The following is a 16,734-nucleotide window of genomic DNA, read 5'->3' as shown; positions in this document are numbered from 1 at the left end:
GACAATATCAACCCTACTCCATGTGTTGCCACTATCATGTATCCTACCATGACAATATCAACCCTACTCCATGTGTTGCCACTATCATGTATCCTACCATGAATATATCCAACCCTACTCCATGTGTTGCCACTATCATGTATCCTACCATGACAATATCAACCCCTACTTCATGTGTTTCCACTATCATGTATCCTACCATGACAATATCAAACCCTACTCCATGTGTTTCCACTATCATGTATCCTACCATGACTATATCAAACCCTACTCCATGTGTTGCCACTATCGTGTATCCTACCATGACAATATCAAACCCTACTCCATGTGTTGTCACTATCATGTATCCTACCATGACTATATCCAACCCAACTCCATATGTTGCCACTATCATGTATCCTACCATGACTATATCCAACCCTACTCCACGTGTTTCCACTATCATGTATCTTACCATGACTATATCCAACCCAGCTCTATGTGTTGCCACTATCATGTATCCTTCTTAGCTGAAGCTTTGATCCAGTGGAAGAAGTATTGAGGAGCAGGGAGGTTAAAGGTCACTTCAGGATACAGCTGTTACTCTACACTATCCCTACAAAATCCAGTAATGAGAGAAAATACATAGAATATTTAGGGCCCTATAAAATTCATTTCATTCGATTTTTTACCTAATTACATTAAAAAAATATATATATATTCTCCATTTAGTTTTTCCAGGTTTCTGATGTCACTGTTCTTTTGTTTTTCTCTCTAAGTCACACTGTTAATAGAAAAACACCCACCTTACTGTTGGGTATGAAGAGGTTGTCTGTGCAGCTGGTGGACTGCAGGAAAACAACGGGGCTGAGTGGAACTGTGAGAGGAGGAGAAGAGAAGAAAGGATCAGATTTAACTCATCAAAGTAAGTGCTGTAGTTTAGTTTGAACAAATACAATAGATCTGCCCACTGGTATCTGTTACCAGGACAACCAGCAGAGCTCTGTTAGTTGACAGGAAGATGGACTGGTGGATATGTATGTTATGAATTTCATAACACTGAAAAAGGATTCTGCCAATGAAAAGAGAGGAACCAATAGACCATATAAAACCTTGATGAAAGTTAGCTTTGGAGAGAAAGTTTCAAGATGATCTGATGTAAGGTGCATGTTTTACAAAACCTTTTCCTAAAAACATAGATGTTACATTGTCTGTCCCAGTCAATCCCCCCCCTTTCTTTACAAGACTGTAGAACACACAAACTAAACTCCAGACACTTAAATGTGGTCTGTATTGCTTCATTAATATCTGATCTACACAACTTGTTAAACAGGCCAATATATATTTTAAAACAAGCTCCTTTTTTTGTCTTGACCTCCGTCTCTGTAATGGACAAAGTTCATTTAATTTCCTACTTTAACAGGTCAAATAAAGCCTGAACTCCAACATATTGACCTTACAGAAGATGGTTTCATTTTGAAATGACTAACTTTATTAATAAAATGTGTAACTGATGATAACAGTTGAAATTCCTCCACTGTCCCTGTCCCCATTCCAGGCTCAAACCAGTGATCCTCTGCTTCTCAACACACGTGACCGCTCTCCTTGAGAATAAACTATATTCAGAGTTCTAGAGCCACACACTCACTATAGCACAATAACTACTATAGCACAGTGTCACGTTCCTGACCTATTTCTGTTAGTTTGTTATATGTGTTAGTTGGTCAGGACGTGAGTTTGGGTGGGTATTCTATGTTTTCTGTTTCTGTGTTGGTTTATTGGGTTGCCTGGTATGGCTCTTAATTAGAGGCAGGTGTTTGGCGTTCCTCTAATTAAGAGTCATATTTAGGTAGGCGTTTTCACAGTGTTCGTTGTGGGTGGTTGTCTCCTGTGTTTGTGTATATGTTTGCACCATACGGGACTGTTTGCGGTTTGTTCGTTTTATGTAGTCTGTTCCTGTTCATTGCGTTCTTCACGTTATATGTAAGTTCGTCGTTCAGGTCTGTCTGCATCATTTGTTTGTTTTGTTTGTTTATGCAAGTTTAGTTGGTTTTTCCGTCGTGTTCAATAAATTATGTCATTTCACTACGCTGCGCCTTGGTTCGATCACTACTCCTCCTCTTCTGATGAAGAGGAGGAGGATTACCGTTACAGAACCACCCACCAATCCAGAACCAAGCAGCGTAATGTCGAGCAACGGGAGAGTATACAGGACTTGTGGAGTTGGAAGCAGGTATTTAACGGAGAAGGACCATGGGCTAAAGTGAATCACCGTCCATGGGAACAGCTGGAGGCAGTTCGGAGAGCGGAGGAGAAGAGAGAGAGGAACCGGCGTTATGAGGGGATGCGTCTTGCACGGAAGCCCAAAAAGCCCGTGAGTAACACCCAAAAATTTATTGGGGGGGGGCTAAGAGGTAGTGGGCCAAGGGCAGGTAGGAGACCTGCGCCCACTTCTCAGGCTAACCGTGGAGAGCGGGAGTACGGGCAGACACCATGTTACGCAGTAGAGCGCAGGGTGTCTCCTGTACGTGTGCATAGCCCGGTGCGGGTTATTCCACCTCCCCGCACTGGTAGGGCTAGATTGGGCATTGAGCCAGGTGTCATGAGGCCGGCTCAACGCGTCTGGTCTCCAGTGCGTCTCCTCGGGCCGGCATACATGGCACCTGCCTTACGCATGGTTTCCCCGGTTCACTTACATAGCCCGGTGCGGGTTATTCCACCTCCCAGCACTGGTCGGGCGACCGGGAGCATTCAACCAGGTAAGGTTGGGCAGGCTCAATGCTCAAGAGAGCCAGTACGCCTGCACGGTCCGGTATTTCCGGCGCCACCTCCCCGCCCCAGCCTAGTACCTACAGTGCCTACACTACGCACTAGGCTACCAGTGCGTTTCCAGAGCCCTGTTCCTCCTCCACGCACTCTCCCTGTAGTGCGTGTATCCAGTTCGGTGCCTCCAGTTCCGGCACCACGCACTAAGCCACCTGTGCGTCTCCAGAGCCCTGTACACACTGTTTCTTCTTCCCGTACTAATCCTGATGTGCTTGCCCTCAGCCCGGTGCCACCAGTGCCGGTACCACGCACCAGGTGTAGAGTACGCTTTGAGAGTCCAGTGTGCCCTGTCCCTGCTCCCCGCACTAGCATGAAGGTGCGTGTCCTTAGCCCGGTGCCTACAGTTCCGGCACCACGCACCAGGTCTACAGTGCGCATTATCCGGCCAGAGCCATCCGTCTCCCCAGCGCCATCTGAGCCATCCGTCTCCCCAGCGCCATCTGAGCCATCCGTCTCCCCAGCGCCATCTGAGCCATCCGTCTCCCCAGCGCCATCTGAGCCATCCGTCTCCCCAGCGCCGTCTGAGCCATCCGTCTGCAATGAGCCTGCAAAGCCGCCCGTCTGCCATGAGCCTGCAAAGCCGCCCGTCTGCCATGAGCCTACAGAGCCGTCCGCCAGACAGGAGCCGCTAGAGCCGCCCGCCAGACAGGAGCCGCTAGAGCCGTCCGTCAGACAGGATCTGCCAGAGCCGCCAACCAGACAGGATCTGCCAGAGCCGCCAACCAGACAGGATCTGCCAGAGCCGCCAACCAGACAGGATCTGCCAGAGCCGCCAGCCAGACAGGATCTGCCAGAGCCGCCAGCGAGCCATGAGCAGCCAGAGCCGTCAGCGAGCCATGAGCAGCCAGAGCCGTCAGCGAGCCATGAGCGTACAGAGCCGTCAGCGAGCCATGAGCAGCCAGAGCCGTCAGAGAGCCATGAACGTCCAGAGCCGTCAGCCTGCCATGAGCGTCCAGAGCCGTCAGCCTGCCATGAGCGTCCAGAGCCGTCAGCCTGCCATGAGCGTCCAGAGCCATCAGTCAGCCATGAGCTGCCCCTCAGCCAGAAGCGGCTAGTAATCCAGAACTGCCCCTCAGTCCAGAGCTGTCTCTCTGTCCGGAGCTGCCCTTCAGTCCGGAGTTGCCCCTCTATCCTAAGCTACCTCTTTATCCTAAGCTACCTCTTTATCCAGAGCTGTCTCTCTGTCCGGAGCTGCCCTTCAGTCCGGAGTTGCCCCTCTATCCTAAGCTACCTCTTTATCCTGAGCTACCTTGTCCCGGAGCTGGACTTTATCTTGGTGTTGCCCCTTAAATTAGGTGGGGGAAATAAGAGGGTGGTCATGATAAGGGGTAAACGTAAGCTGGGATTGACTATGGTGGGGTGGGGACCTCGTCCAGAGCCTGAGCCACCACCGTGGTCAGATGCCCACCCAGACCCTCCCCTAGACTTTGTGCTGGTGCGCCCAGAGTTCGCACCTTATGGGGGGGGTTATGTCACGTTCCTGACCTATTTCTGTTAGTTTGTTATATGTGTTAGTTGGTCAGGACGTGAGTTTGGGTGGGCATTCTATGTTTTCTGTTTCTGTGTTGGTTTATTGGGTTGCCTGGTATGGCTCTTAATTAGAGGCAGGTGTTTGGCGTTCCTCTAATTAAGAGTCATATTTAGGTAGGCGTTTTCACAGTGTTCGTTGTGGGTGGTTGTCTCCTGTGTTTGTGTATATGTTTGCACCATACGGGACTGTTTGCGGTTTGTTCGTTTTATGTAGTCTGTTCCTGTTCATTGCGTTCTTCACGTTATATGTAAGTTCGTCGTTCAGGTCTGTCTGCATCGTTTATTTGTTTTGTTTGTTTATGCAAGTTTAGTTGGTTTTTCCGTCGTGTTCAATAAATTATGTCATTTCACTACGCTGCGCCTTGGTTGGATCACTACTCCTCCTCTTCTGATGAAGAGGAGGAGGATTACCGTTACACACAGTGTATTTAACAGATGGTGAGATCAGACACAAATCAGCCCCTTTGTTGCTCTGTTTCAGAGCTACTCTGCTTTCTGACGAAGGAAAGCCTTTTCAACTATAAATGTGTATTTGGCTGCCATTTAGGCTGCAACAACTATACAGTGGAACACCCCCTGATCTGTTGTTTTATGAAGGGTCACCTACGCCCAGTACCCAAACAGCTAGTCCCATCCTGGGATTTTTATGTTTTGCTTGAGACCATTTCCGCTGTTGGAGCCGCTGGAAAGAATAGAAATTAGATTTATATTGTTTAAAACTGCTTTACTTCAGCCATTATATCCGTATAATGAGTTACACCCCCATACCTTCATGAGGTTCTATAGTAGCAAGGATCTGACACCTCCGGAGGGCTTGATGGCTCAATCCACCAGAGGTATGGCTACAACATAGGCATTGTTCAAAGGCATCTCTGTTCAAGAGATCTGTAATGCAGCATGTTGTGGTGGTGTACTTTCATGAGGTTCTACTGACTGGACATCACTACACATACGGTGAGTAGAGTGGGGACCTCTGAGGGATGAACCTGTCTAGACTTGGCATCGGAGAGGGTATGAGCTCTGTGGTAGTTGACTATATCCCCAAAGTGAGAGACTAACGAGTCACTGAAATAGAACTGAAGGTTCCCTTACGGAACCCTGATTCTATGATATTCACCAGGTTACCTAACAGAACCCTGATTCTATGATATTCACCAGGTTACCTAACAGAACCCTGATTCTATGATATTCACCAGGTTACCTAACAGAACCCTGATTCTATGATATTCACCAGGTTACCTAACAGAACCCTGATTCTGTGATATTCACCAGGTTAACTTTCACACATGGAAGACGGGAGCGACTATGTCCCTGATATAGGAAGTGGTCTGCTATTGGCCGTTGCTATCGGAGAGTACAGTGCCTCCTGAAAGTATTCAGACCCCTTGACTTTTTCCACATTTTGTTACATTACAGCCTTTTTCTAAAAACACAATACCAAACATTTTTGTGTGATAATTTTGCTAATTTACCAAAATATACAAAACTGAAATATTACATTTACTTAAGTATTCAGACCCTATACTCAGAACTCTGTTCAAGCAGCAGGTTCTGCTCTGGAGCAGGTTTTCATCAAAGATCTCTCTTAGCATCTAATGATGAAACATTATGGAGTCTTAAAGGAGGACTGGGATGGGAAAGGAAAGGGGATGTCTAGTCAGTCACAACTGAATCCATTCACCCTAAATGTGTCTTCCGCATTGAACCCAACCCCTCTGAATCAGAGTGGTGCGGGGGCTGCCTTAATCGACGTCCACGTTATCGGCGCCCGGGGAGCAGTTGTTGCGGGTTAACTGCCTTGCTCAACGGTAGAACGGCAGTTTTTTTCTATCTTGCGGGCGTTAGGATTCGAACCAGCGACTTCTCGGTTAATGGCCCAACATTCTTAATCTCTAGTCTACAAATGTCACAAATGTTCCAACTTTAATTAATTATTTCTCAATGATGCTTTAAAACTTCTCTAGGGGGTGTGGGACGCTATCGTCCCACCTGGCCAACATCCAGTAAAATTACAGAGCGCCAAATTCAAAAACAGAAATTATAAATTATAAAAATTCATGAAAAATACAAGTGTTATACATCGGTTTAAAGATGAAGTTCTTGTTCATCCAACCACGGTGCCAGATTTAAAAAAAGACTTTACGGTGAAAGCAAACCATGCGATTATCTGAGAACAGCGCCCAGCAGACAAATCATAACAAACAAGTAACCGGCCATGTAGATGAGTAACATAAGTCAGAAATAGAGATAAAATTAATCACTTACCTTTGATGATCTTCATATGATTACACTCACAAAACTCCCAGTTACCCAATAAATGTTTGTTTTGTTCGATCAAGTCCCTCTTCATATCCAAAAACCTCTGTTTTGTTAGCGCGTTTTGTTCAGTAAAACACTGTCTCAAACAACATCCGGTGACATTGCAGAGCGTGAAACTCAACAAAACAGAAATTCTCATAATAAACATACATGAAAGACACAAATGTTATACACCAGCTTAAAGATAAACTTCTTGTTAATCCAACCGCTGTGTCATATTTCAAAAAGGCTTTACGGCGAAAGCAAACCATGCGATTATCTGAGAACAGCGTCCAGCAGAGAAATCATTACAAACAGTTAGCAGCCAAGAAGAAGAGTAACAAAAGCCAGAAATAGCGTTAAAATGTATCACTTACCTTTTGATCTTCATATGGTTGCACTCCGAAGACTCCATGTTACACAATAAATGTTTGTTTTGTTCGATAAAGTCACTCTTTATGTCCAAAAACCTCAGTTTTCTTGGTGCGTTTTGTTCAGTAATACATTGGAACAAAGCGCGGTCACAGCAGTCAAAAAATCTGAAAAGTACCATAAAATTTCGTAGAAACATGTCAAACAGTGTTTATAATCCAGCCTCATTGTTGTTTTTGTCATAAATAATCGATCATATTTCAACCGGACAAAAGCTTCGTCAATAGAAAAGGAGAAACAAGAAATGCGCCCTCCCGGTCATACGCTGGGCTCATGGCTGGAAGTTTCCACTGTACACTCATTGAACGTGCTGTTTCTCCCTCATTTTTCAGAGTAAAAGCCTGAAGCAATGCCTAAAGACTGGCCACATGTTGAGGAAGCAATAGAGATAGTGACCTGCGTCATAAGTCTTTGTATGGTGGATAGGCTTTCAATGGAAAAACAGGCATTTCAAAATAAAAGCATTTCCTGGATGGATTTTCCTCAGGTTCTCACCTGCCATTTCAATTCTGTTATACTCACATACATTATTTTAACAGTTTTAGAAACTTTGGAGTGGTTTCTATCCAAATCTACTAATTTGCATATCCTAGCTTCTGGGCCTGAGTAGCAGGCAGATTACTTTGGACACGCTTTTCATCCAAAATTCCGAATGCTGCCCCCTACCCTAGTGACGTTAAAGGAGAAGTTTACCCAAAATCCAGAAACTCTGAAGTGATTCCATACATTGGAACTAGTCCAGTGGAGTTTTCTCTCTCTCTCCCTGTAGTGCTGTACTGAAACAGCTGCGTGACTCGTGACGTTGCTGGATGCGGGCCTCGCTCTGCTGCTTTGCCAGTTTGTTATTGTATTACAGCTATGGCCTTTTGCTTTCACCTGGAATTGTTTATTTATGTCTGAAACACTTTGTATTGATATAAATGTATATAAATATGATGATGTCATAGTGAATTCATGACATGTGACTGAACAAGCCTTTTCATACTTTATAACATGGCTATATACAGTGCCTTCGGAAAGTATTCAGACCCCTTAACTTTTCCATATTTTGTTACGTTACAGCCTGATTCAATCTACAAACAAATACCCCTTAAACCTGTCTATGACATGCGTTCCGCTGGCGGAGCCCCTCGACAACATTCCGCGGGAAATTCAAAAATATATTTTAGAAATATGTAACTTTCACACATTAAAAAGTCCAATACAGAAAATGAAAGATAAACATCTTGTTAATCTACCCCTCGTGTCCAATTTAAAAAATGCTTTACAGCGAAAGCACAACATATGATTATGTTAGATCACCACCAAGTCAAAAAAACACAGACATTTTTCCAGCCAAAGATAGGAGTCACAAAAAGCAGAAATAGAGATAAAATTAATCACTAACCTTTGATGATCTTCATCAGATGACACTCATAGGACATCATGTTACGCAATACATGTATGTTTTGTTCGATAATGTGCATATTTATATCCAAAAATCTCAGTTTACATTGGCACCATGTTCAGAAATGCCTCCAAAATATCCGGAGAAATTGCAGAGAGCCACATCATATAACAGAAATACTCTGAAATTCACATTTACACAAGCATCGTTGAACATTTCCAAACCGATTGCAGATTTTTCTGACAAGGTTGCCAGTCTGGCATCCTCAACCATTGTGCCGTTTAGGCACACGCCCCCTATCAGAGGAGGTCGATATGTGTCTGCTGGTGAATCACCCAAGCCACACAGGAAAACCTCATGTTCGGTTAAGTTCCGAGTTGAACTCACCTTGTCATTTGTCACCAATGGCGAACTCATGACCAAGTTCACCGGGTTTGCGGCAGATGCTGACGTCGAACCCACGCCGTTGCGCAATGTATGACAGGTAGCCTTGGAAGAATGCGGGGAAGTCAACGGAGTTGACATACATATTTGTCACCAGATTTGGTTGGTTTTCCAATCCATTAGTGGTACCAAACGGTCAATTAAATCTATCCCAATAAGCATCCGTTCGATGTCGATGGTAATCGCTTTCGAAGTTGAGTTTAAGTAGGAGACACTTGGTTAGTGGCGAGGTAGCTTCGGTGAAACCCCTAAGCTTTGTGTCGCAACGTTTCGAACTGCCCCTTTTAGTTCATCCAGCAAGGTTTCGGATATGAGTGAAATTGTCAAACCCGAATCTATCAGAGCGTGACAGGTCAAACAGTCCTCCAGGACTGTTCTAAGGTATGGCCTGTTCGAGTTGGGTTTTCTCATCATATCCCCAACATAATGGAGTGGGTTGGGAGTACCGAGCGGTTTGTAATCTGTGTCGATTTCCAAGACGGATAGCTCACCTATGTGACCCAGTGGGTCCTCTATCGGAATGTGAGAGGAATCATCTGTTGCAAAGCTGCTTATCTAGAATGTTTGAATGAAATCCGAATACTACTCATATTACAGAACAAGTGGTAAAGATTCATATTACACCCATTGTTGATTTGTAGCCTGTAGCATCTAATGATAAAACATTATGGAGTCTTAAAGGAGGACTGTAGCATCTAATGATGAAACATAATGGAGTCTTGAAGGAGGACTGTATCATCTAATGATGAAACATAATGGAGTCTTGAAGGAGGACTGTAGCATCTAATGATGAAACATAATGGAGTCTTGAAGGAGGACTGTAGCATCTAATGATGATACATTATGGGGTCTTGAAGGAGGACTGTAGCATCTAATGATGAAACATAATGGAGTCTTGAAGGAGGACTGTAGCATCTAATGATGAAACATTATGGAGTCTTGGAGGAGGACTGTTGCATCTAATGATGAAACATTATGGAGTCTTGAAGGAGGACTGTAGCATCTAATGATGAAACATTATGGATTCTTAAAACTTCTTATGGCTAGTGGAACCCCTCGACAACATTCCGCTGAAAAGGCAGAGCGCTAAATTCAAAACTATTTTTTAGAAATATGTAACTTTGATGCATTCACAAGTGCAATACACCAATTTAAAGCTTAACTTATTGTTAATCTACCCATCGTGTCCGATTTCAAAAAAAGCTTTACAGTGAAAGCAGACCATGTTAGGTCAGAGCCTAGTCACAAAAACACACACAGCCATTTTCCAGCCAAAGAGAGGAGTCACAAAAAGCAGAAATATAGATTAAATTAAATTTATTACTAACCTTTGATGATCTTCATCAGATGGCACTTATAGGACTTCATGTTACACAATACATGTATGTTTTGTTCGATAAAGTTCATATTTATATCCAAAAATCTCAGTTTACATTGGCGCTTTATGGTCAGTAATGTTGTGCATCGAAAACATCCGGCAAATTTTCAGAGGCACATCAATTTACAGAAATACTCATAATAAACTTATAAAAGTTGATACTAGTATTATGCACAGAATTATAGATATACTTCTCCTTAATGCAACCGCTGTGTCAGATTTCAAAAAAGCTTTACGGAAAAAGCAAACCATGCAATAATCCGAGTACGGCGCTCAGACACAAGCCATGCAGATACCCGCCATGTTGTTGAGTCAGAAATAGCGTTTTAAATATTTGCTTTGATGATCTTCATCAGAATGCACTCCCAGGAATCCCAGTTCAACAATAAATGTTTGTTTTGTTCGATAAAGTCCAACATTTATGTCCAAATACCTCCTTTTGTTAGCGCGTTTGGTAAACAAATCCAAACTCACGAGCCGCGGGCAAGTCCTGGCGAAAGTTCCGATGAAAAGTTCAAAAATGTATATTACAGTACGTAGAAAAATGTCAAACGATGTATAGAATCAATCTTTAGGCTGTTTTTAACATAAATCTTCAATAATGTTCCAACCAGCGAATTCCTTTGTCTTTAGAATTGCAATGGAATGCAGGTCGCTCTCACGTGTAGGCGCATGACCAGCTCATGCCACTCTGGCAGACCTCTGGTTGAAACAGCTCGCATTCCCCCCTCCTTCACAGTATAAACCTCAAACAATGTTCTAAGACTGTTGACATCTAGTGGAAGCCTTAGGAAGTGCAATATGACCCCATAGACACTGTACATTCGATAGGCAATGAGTTGAAAACTACAAACATCAGATTTCCCACTTCCTGGTTGGATTTTTCTCAGGTTTTCGCCTGCCATAGGAGTTCTGTTATACTCACAGACATCATTCAAACAGTTTTAGAAACTTCAGAGTGTTTCTATCCAATACTACTAATAATATGCATATCTTATCTTCTGGGGATGAGTAGCTGGCAGTTTAATTTGGATATGCTTTTCATCCAAACGTGAAAATGCTGCCCCCTATTCTAGAGAAGTTTTTAACGAATGCACTGTGTGTGTATACTGAACCAAAATATAAACAACGATTTACAGTTTATATGAGTCAGTGATTGTAAATAAATAAACGAGGCCCTGATCTATGGACTTTACATAACTGGGCAGGGGCACAGCCATTGGTGGGCCCTGGAGGGCATACGCCCACCCATTGCGGAGCCAGGCCCAGCCTATCAGAATGAGTTTTTCCCCACAAAAGGGCTTCATTACAAAGAGAAATACAACTCTGGTGGCTGGTCTCAGACAATGTGGAGGTCCTGGGCTGGCGTCGTTATATGTGGTCTCTGGTTGTGAGGCCAGTTGGATGTACTGCCAAATTCTCTAAAATGACGTTGGAGGCGGCTTCTGGTAGAGATTTTAACATTCAATTATCTGGTAACAGCTCCAGTGGATATTCCTGCAGTCAGCATGCCAATTGCACGCTCCCTCAAAACTTGAGACATCTGTGGCATTGTGTTGTGTGACAGAACTGCACATTTTAGTGACCTTTATTCCCCCCAGCACAAGGTGCACCTGTGTAATGATCATGCTGTTTAATCAGCTTGATATGCCACACCTGTCAGGTGGATGGATTATCTTGGCAAAGAATAAATGTTAACTAACAGGGATGTAAAAAATTCTGCCATCTTTTTTTGAGCTCATGAAACATCCAACACTTTACATGTTGCGTTAATATTTTTGTTTATTGTAGTTACTCTCAGTTTTAGGAACATCTTCCCAAATATTTCACTTTATTTTTTACTTTACCCAAAATAGGACATCAGCGATAGTCAAAATGTTGAAAATCTGTGAAAGTCTAAATAAGAAATTGGGCAATTTAAACAGCAGGCGTCGAACCCTTTCAACAACGGGGAGATGTTACTGATGTGCTTTGTGTCTTTCACGTAAAAACAAATTTTGGACTTCCACTTAAAATTACTTATTTACTTATTTTATGTTTAAGGAGTGTGTACAGTTGTGGCCAAAAGTTTTGAGAATGACACAAATAGGAATTTTCAGTCTGCTGCCTTAGTTTGTATGATGGCAATTTGCATATACTCCAGAATGTTATGAAGAGTGATCAGATGAGTTGTAATTAATTGCAAAGTCCCTCTTTGGCATGCAAATGAACTGAATCCCCCTCCAAAACTGGAAGCTTCAAAATGAGGGTGATGCTTGGAATCATTGTTCTTCCTGTCACCCATGGTTACCTGCAAGGAAACATGTGCCGTCATCATTGCTTTGCACAAAAAAGGCTTCACAGGCAAGGATATTGCTGCCAGTAAGATTGCACCTAAATCAACCCTTTATCGGATCATCGATAACTTCAAGGAGAGCGGTTAAATTGTTGTGAAGAAGGCTTCGGAGCGGTTTAATTGTTGTGAAGAAGGCTTCAGGGCACCCAAGAAAGTCCAGCAAGCGCCAGGACCGTCTCCTAAAGTTGATTCAGCTGCGGGATCGGGGCACCACCAGTACAGAGCTTGCTCAGGAATAGCAGCAGGCAGGTGTGAGTGCATCTGCACACAGACTGATATTCTGCAAAAGGTACAGGGATTGGACTGCTGAGGACTGGGGTAAAGTCATTTTCTCTGATAAATCCCCTTTTCGATTGTTTGGGGCATCTGGAAAAAAGCTTGTCCTGAGAAGACAAGGTGAGCGCTTCCATCAGTCCTGTGTCATTGCCAACGGTAAAGCATCCTGAGACCATTCATGTGTGGGGTTGCTTTTCAGCCAAGGGTGTGGGCTCACTCACAATGTTGCCTAAGAACACAGCCATGAATAAGGAATGCTACCAACACATCCTCCGAGAGCAGCTTCTCCCAACCATCCAGGAACAGTTCGGTGACGAACAATGTCTTTTCCAGCATGAAGGAGCACCTTGCCATAAGGCAAACGTGATAAGTGGCACGGGGAACAAAACATCAATATTTTGGGTCCAGGGCCAGGAATCTCCCCAGACCTTAATCCCAATGAGAACTTGTGGTCAATCCTCAAGAGGCGGGTGGACAAACAAGACCCCACAAATTCTGACAAACTCCAAGCATTGATTATGCAAGAATGGGCTGCCATCACAGGATGTGGCCCAGAAGTTAATTGACACCAGGGTGGATTGTAGAGGTCTAGCAAAAGAAGGGTCAACACTGCAAATATTGACTCTTTGCATCAACTTCATGTCATTGCCAATAAAAGCCTTTGACACTTATGAAATGCTTGTAATTATACTTCAGTATTTCATAGTAACATCTGACAAAAATATCTGAAGACACTGAAGCAGCAAACTTTGTGGAAATTAATTTAGTGTCATTCTCAAAACTTTTGGCCACGACTGTAGGTCGCATTCTGTATCATACAGCTATGAAAGTTATATATTTAGAACCACCTGCTCGATTGGAATTAAGCGACGTCTGTGTCTTGAGTGTCCATGAACGGTTTAGTTTTTTGTGTTCTGACTTGTAAAACAGAATGAATAAAAAAGTAATGTAAACATTATCAGTAATTACCAGGAAACTCTACAACATTTGTTTTAAAATCACACCAAGATTGTTAAAACTGGCCTTAGGCTATTGAGCGATCTGATTAGGATTTACCCTCGTAGCAAGGCCTATTTATCATGTGGATGTTTCATTCAGGTCTCTTTTTTAAAAAACACATTGTCTTTGGCAGGAGAAAGACCAGACTCAGAGGAACCAGAGCCAGGCACGTCCAAACCAACAAGAAGACACCAGTGTTCCCACTGTGGAAAGTGTTTTAACCAGTTAAGGGACCTGTACCGACATGAGAGAATACACAAAGGGGAGAAGCCTTACCAGTGTTCCCAGTGTGGCAAGTATTTTAACCATTTAGAGAACCTGAAACAACATGAGAGAATACACACAGGTGAGAAGCCTTACCACTCCTCCCAGTGTGGAAAGAGTTTTAACCATTTAAGGCGCCTGAAACAACACGAGAGAATACACACAGGGGAGAAGCCTTACCACTGCTCCCAGTGTGGCACGTGTTTTAACCAGCAAGGGAACCTGAAACAACATGAGAGAATACACACTGGGAGAAGCCTTACCACTGCTCCCAGTGTGGCAAGTGTTTTAACCAGTCAGGGCATCTGAAAAGACATGAGAGAATACACACAGGGGAGAAGCCTTACCACTGCTCGCAGTGTGGAAAGAGTTTTAACGATTTAGGGAACCTGAAACAGCATGAGAGAATACACACAGGGGTAAGGCTTCTCCTTACCACTGCTCCCAGTGTGGCAAGTGTTTTACACAGTTAGGGAACCTGAAAGAACACAAGAGAATACACACAGGGGAGAAGCCTTACCACTGCTCCCAATGTGGAAGGAGTTTCAACCAGCCGGGGGAGCTGAAATGGCATGAGAGAATACAAACAGGGGACTTGCTGTCTTATATTGTTGACTGATAATGATTACCTGTTTTTACCATATGAACTTGAATTGTACAAAGTATACTAAAACATATATTTGTATGTTTTTATTAGAAAACATGAATTGAATATGGAGTTTGAATATAGAGTAGGTCAGATTCCTTCTGTTTTAAATGGTCCTTTTTTAAACTCTGACACTGTGTGTGTGTTTATCTGTGTGTCATTCCTCCAGCACTGGAGATAATCAAGTGATATTTGGATGTGATGCATTTGTTCCGTTGTTTACATTTGCAATGTTGGCCCACTGATGATTTAATGAAATTAAAATGTTCACAGACTCTGTAATCCAAAATGTTAATTGTATGTGTCCACATATCTGAGTATGTGACTTGTGGTGGATGAATCAGAATTAGTTGGGTAACATAGATCATTAAGATGTCTTATCTGCATAATATGCTGATGTGATATACTTGTTATTAGAATGTATCCCTTCGGACTCTGGTGTTGGCAGTTGCACTTCTTCCCTCAGCTGGGGCTCAGTCACCTGGGGCCCAGAGAGGGGAGAGGTCAGGCTTGTCTTTCACATGTCTCTGGTGCTATGCAGAATATCAGGAAGGGAAGAGGACAGGAGGGAACATTGTCTTCATATGTGAATGTATCTGTTAAACTATGTGAAGGGATGGTGTGATTAATGGGGAACCAATTACTGGTTTCCACAATGTCTGTGTGCAAGTCACTCCCTCCTTTGGCATTGGGGGGAGGTGTATGACAGTGTCTGTAACCATTGTATGTCCTCTCTGATGTTGCACTTATCCTGGGATAGTGTATGACCTAGAGGCTCACTCCCCTCAGTGAGCTTGTCCAGGAGTGGGGTCAAGAAGGGGTTTTACTTGAGATGGGAGTATCTAGAGTTGACAATTGAGTTATGCCATTGGATGAGTTGGTGTTTTTGTGCTATGAAGTACCAGGAACGAGATTAGAACCTCGTCTTAGGGACCAAACTGAACGATAAATTATAGCGAATGCTATCTGGCTACGGGATACTCCTTTCTCATTATAAAGTCTCACTTTGTGAACTGTTCCTAATATCTGTGGTTTGTTATGTCGACTAGGGAGTGGATCTTTGCTATAAAAGATTTCAGTAGCCATTGTGTTGCAACTCAACGGTTCATTAGAAATAGTGAATTGTTGAAAGTCATTGCTAAGATCTTATTATTAAAGATGTAGTTTAAGTATAACTCTGATTGGTGTGTGAAGTTTGTCTCTCCTCATTTGGTAATACAGAAATTAACCACCACAGACTAACCTTGTGAAACTGTCCTATTATAATCTCCTGTTCCTGGGAGTATCATCCTGCATTGCAAACCAGCTGCACCTGCGTCCTTGTATGAATAAAGTCCCTCCCAGGAACAGGAAACTATAAAGATATGTGCTCATCACCCAATGCTTCAGGAATTCAGACTGTCTACACTGCGCTGTGTAACTGTTATTCTCTCTGAGCTCAGAAATAAAGAATCTTGGTTTGACTTGGACTCCAGCAGATCCTTATTTTATAATATCCACCTCAACTCTCCCACGGATTGCTGTTTATCATTGTCTCAATGAAGAGTTCTTTGTTTTATTTCCCTGGGGTCATTTACAAACCTCCCACTGGTTGAATAAACTGTGTTTTCATGTCATTTCAACAAAACAAATCCATGTGATGATGTTTGATCAATGTGGAAAACTGATTGGATTATTAAAAAGCCATGAACATCAGGTATTTTTAATTTTTTCACGAACTGGCAACCTAAATCCAATGACAGGTGACATTTTGTGTTGATTTAATGTTGAATTCACTTTAGTTGACGACTCAAAGAAATGTAAATAGAAACTAGATGTTGAACTGACGTCTGTGCCCAGTGGGCTGGTTTGAATAAGTAGCAGGTGTTGGATCAATATCCACCTTCGTTGCTAAGTTTCCATGTAATTTGCACCAGATTTCCATGTGAATATTCTCAAAT

At 43.1% G+C, this 16,734-nt stretch overlaps 1 pseudogene; it reads left to right on the top strand.

The window, feature by feature from the left end:
- Positions 1-798: 798 nt before the first annotated feature.
- LOC129839209 (oocyte zinc finger protein XlCOF19-like) lies at positions 799-16,257 on the top strand (annotated as a pseudogene).
- Positions 16,258-16,734: the final 477 nt, after the last annotated feature.

This window comes from Salvelinus fontinalis, chromosome 40 (assembly GCF_029448725.1).
Source record: "Salvelinus fontinalis isolate EN_2023a chromosome 40, ASM2944872v1, whole genome shotgun sequence".
Lineage (NCBI taxonomy): Eukaryota > Metazoa > Chordata > Actinopteri > Salmoniformes > Salmonidae > Salvelinus > Salvelinus fontinalis.
This window is presented reverse-complemented; position numbering and strand designations above follow the sequence as displayed.